Genomic DNA, 4,652 nt, shown 5'->3' with positions numbered 1-4,652 from the left:
GATTGAGTGTGGGCTTGCGAACCAAAAGATTGTGGTTTGATTCCCAGTCAGGGCACAAGGCTGGGTCGCAGGTCAGATCCCAGCAGGGGATGCACGGGAGGCAACCATACGTTGACATTTCTCTCCTCTCCTTCCCTTCCCCTCTAAAGATAATTAAATAAAATCTTAAAAAATTAAAAAAAAACAACAATGTAGAAATATTATTACAAAAGTATCTCAAGAGCAGTGAGTAATAGCCATTTGGATTAAAACTAACAAGTACAGTATGTTATCAGAAAAGCATCTAATTTTTTTAAAGAAATATTCAATTTTATAATGAGGCATGCCTATGTTAATACATTAGTAAAAGTCACTGGCATTAGTCCAAGTCACTCAAACTAACGAGTACAAATATGATTCACCTGTTCCATTCTATACTGTATTTCTTATGCCCCAAACACATGCCACCAGTGCAACCTTAATCTAATTTGTTAAATCCTACATATTAATGTTAATATTATTTATTTACCAACTTTCCAAATGTAGAGTACTTAGATTGTAGCTGTTATTTGAATGCCAATGGTCTGCCAGAGTTTGTGCTATGACACTTGCCCACTTGCATGCTGGCAGGGTTGTCTTACCTGATTTCTCGTCACCAATCCATGAATCTGGCTCCTCCCTACTCTGTACACAGTCTTCCTTGGGCCCAGAAATGCATCTGGGAAACCAGTGAACCCCTGGGACCCTGCTGTCAGAGCCTTGAAACTTTGCCCTTATATTCATTTTCCTAGTTATTCTTTACATACAATTGAAAGTTGGGAGTGGTTATATTGATTTTAAAAAGGAAGCTGTGAACAAGAGAGCTTAACTGTTTTCATTAGTTTCTACTACAAGTGTCTATTTCAGGTTAGAATCCATTTTTTTCTGCCTGCACAGAAATATTGTTGTTTTAATATATAACCTCAAAATTTCTGACTCTTTTGATATTCTAGACCTGTGAATGATAATACAAGACAGCCCTGGCCAGGTGGCTTTGTTGGTTGGAGTATCACCCCATATACCAAAATGTTGTGGTCTAATACGTGGTCAGGGCATATACCTAACTTGCCAGTTCAATCCTTGGTCCAGGCATGCACGAGAGGCAACTGATCACTGTCTCTCTCTCTCTCTCAAATCAATAAATATATTCTTGGGTAAGGATTGAAAATATAACAGAAGTTAAATTTGTAAAACTTTTAACTGTAAAGTTGGATGTTTCTTGGGTTAAATGTGATCCAGTTACTAAGATAACAATACCCAAGATCCCTTTAGAAGGACTCATTAAAATGTTCTCTTCTTGCCCTGATTGGCTTGGCTAAGTGGAATGAGCATCAGCCTGAGAACCAAAGGGCTGCCTGTTCGATTCCCAGTCAGAGTGCATGTCTAGGTTGCAGGCCAGGTCCTCATTTGGGGATGTGAGAGAGGCAACCACAGATCAATGTTTATCTCCCTCTCTTTCTCCCTCCCTTCACCTGTCTCTAAAAATAAATAAACAAAATCCTTAAAAAATAAAATAAAAGTCTTCTTAATGCTGCATTGTCATTAAAATCATTAAACTAATTTTGTCAAATTAACAAAATGTCACATTGATTCATTGATTTATATTCTGTAAAATTATGTTTTAAATAAATTATTTCATTATTTGATCTCAGAAAATTTTCATGCCCTTTCAATATAAGAATGTCACTTAAATAGCCCATAACAGTTGCTCCTCACTTCTTAAGTATTTAAGCATTAATAAATTTACAATATTTAAATAATTCCTAATGTAGAGTTCTTCAGTAGGCTTCTATGTATTCTGTAGGTTTGTACACAAAATTTTGTATGTACTTGCGATGTGGTAGGCATTGGTAAAAAGTTTTTAATGTACCACAAATACTAATCTATTAATACTTAACTTTAAAGTAATGGAGATAATTAAGTAATTTTAAAAATGTATCTGTATCTATACTGAATCTTTGCTCATAAGTAGATTGTGTTGAGTATTAAACTATACACTTGATAGATTCCAATATTTTAATATCTGGGCTTTGTTCAATCTTTGAAATTCTAAAAATAAAGACCCTAAAATACTAAAAATGTATGATACCTGGCATCAACACAAAATGTAAAGTTTCCTTTTGTAGAGAGGAGGGGTAATCTTTCAGCCAGCAAACAGCCATGATTACCATCCTCTAGTTTTATTCTATTATGGGCTGAATATAGATTGATGCACTTGTCTCCACTATACCAATGTATAATGCATGAACACAATTACTAATGTAATTTAGAAACAGGATGCCTTTAATCTTCTACTCGGATCAATCAATTATAATACATAGGTTATAGACTGACTTATGATCTTACACTAAAACCTAAATAGAACTAATCTTAGACATAAATGAGGTTGGGGAAGATGTGAAGCACACAGAGAATGCTCATCTGAACACAGACAATGGAACTTTAACCATCACGTGTTTAATTTCCCAGGACAAACAGAGACTACTCTAAAGGTTGTAGAGAAAGAATACTTCAGGGAGCAAAATGTCACTTTTCCCTTGAATAAACCATTTTTTTCTACCCTTCAAGTGATATTCAAGGGTTTTCAGACTCAATAATTTGTGAAAGTTAATATCAGACTCATAACAAGAGACATAATGCATGGTTATCTTTTACATGTCAGTGCATCTTGTTATGTGGCAAATACTGTGCTTCAAACAGCATATGGAAATGTCTATTTCCTTTAAAACAATACTCATTTACCTAATTTACATGTGATTTGATAAAAACAATTTTTCATATAACTTTGAAATAACTTACTGTTGTGCATTTTTAGTGTACATGAAAGCTTAATTACAATTTACACAATACATGGTTTGTTCACTTTTCTCTGAAGTCTCGATGCATTTTGGGAGAAATGTATTTGAGCTTGGATTTACCTAAGAGGCTAAATAGAAAAGAAAGATGCTTTAGAAATTGGATGAAAGTAGCACTCTGCGTTGCTGTGGGTATCCAGTGAAGACAAGTAGTATATGTGAATATATTCGGGCCACTTCCTGAGTTTGCAGTCCTATTGTCTCTTGCTGTTGTAGGCAGAGAGCAGTTGCTAACGGCATAGTCAGAGTCAGCACCATGGATAGCTTCCTTCACACACTTAGCACCTGGGAGAACCGTGTTGTTTCACAAGCCCAGCTGCAGTTAGAACCGAATGACAGAATGATCTACTTATACCAATAAGGGGGAGTAAATATACTGGAGAAGCGTGTTTTTTAAAATATTCCGTAGGAGGGAACTGTACAGGTTCAGGAAAGCTAAAGCTACTATAAGAGTCTGAGGGTTGTCACATATTGCTTATTTTTAAGTAAAGCTAATTAACTGGAAGAGTCAACATTCCCAGGCAATGTGTCACCTTTCTGATTCATTTTCATTACTCTGATATGAAAGTAAGAATTGCTTAGGTTCTTGTTTTGGTTTGGATTTTTCCCTTGGCTTGTATTTTCTGGAATGTAAAATGAAAGTCACTATATTTCTTTCCTCGTTATTTATTGCAGTCTACATGATTCATTTTCCTAACGTCGCCCTCGGACATTTTCAGTTCCATCCAGATTTTTTTTTACTTCAGATGTGAGGTTGAAACTAAGAAAATATGGATTTGACTGATTCAAAACACAGAAACCTCAAAAACTTTATCATTCAACTACATATCTTGATAGGGGGCTCTGAACCGCCAGCCGGAAACAAGGTTTGTCCATGTTCTAGTTCTGTAGATTGTAGTGACGGCAATTACCATTAGAAAAGGGGGCTGGCTATTAGGTTAAAGGAGGGAATAACATAAATGAAGCCGAAAGAAGCAAGAAAAACTGGAAAAACAACTTAGAAAACACCATTTGTTCATATGGCTTGTCACATTTGATTTGCTAAGTTTTCAGAAAGACTATTTGGGCAGAAGTATATACACTTATACAACGAGATCCCCGCGTTGGTGTGCTCTGACCAGCAAAAAGGAAGCGGACTTGATTCTGGAACTCTTCCCCATCCTAAACCAGATGATCTCTTAGAAATGGTGGAAGAGAGCAGAATGGTGTGCCTATGTGTTCAGGAGATGAGTGGCATGGGAGGTCACGCTAAGGCTGGTAACTCTTAGCCCCCGCCCCCGCCTTTTGTTCCTTACCCCCCTGGTGCGGAGCCTCGCCCTGCCCTTTTCAAACTCTTTCCTTGATTTGTATCAGTTTCTCGAACAGCCTTTGGCCTTCTCATCTTTCTCCCAGCCTCCCACACCTGCGGACTCGGTCACTCCCCAACCTCGCACCTCCCTAGGGATTCTAGCAGTGAAACTGGGCATGCCCAGCGGCAGCGCCAGTCTTGGAGAAGCACGGAGGGTCCAGCTCCGGGCAGGGCCCCCGAGAGCCAGCTCGGCCGAGCGTCGATGCCCACCTTCGCCCAGCCCGGGCATTCCAGTGCACCCTGAGGCTAAACCTGCACCTTTAAGTGGCTCATCCTCGGTCCTCAACCTCCTGAAAGGCACCAGAGTTTAGAAACAGTCCTCGGTGAGGGACTGTTTTCCCCACCTGTCTTTTCTTTACAGCTAAGGGTGTTTTAGCTATCGCGGCGTGAGAAGCTCAGGGATGGAGCTCTGGACTGGGGGCCGTGGAGAT

This window comes from Artibeus jamaicensis, unplaced genomic scaffold (assembly GCF_021234435.1).
Source record: "Artibeus jamaicensis isolate MK-2021 breed Jamaican fruit bat unplaced genomic scaffold, CSHL_Jam_final contig_391, whole genome shotgun sequence".
NCBI classification, from domain to species: domain Eukaryota; kingdom Metazoa; phylum Chordata; class Mammalia; order Chiroptera; family Phyllostomidae; genus Artibeus; species Artibeus jamaicensis.
The sequence above is the reverse complement of the archived record's forward strand: the minus strand, read 5'-3'. Positions refer to the sequence as shown.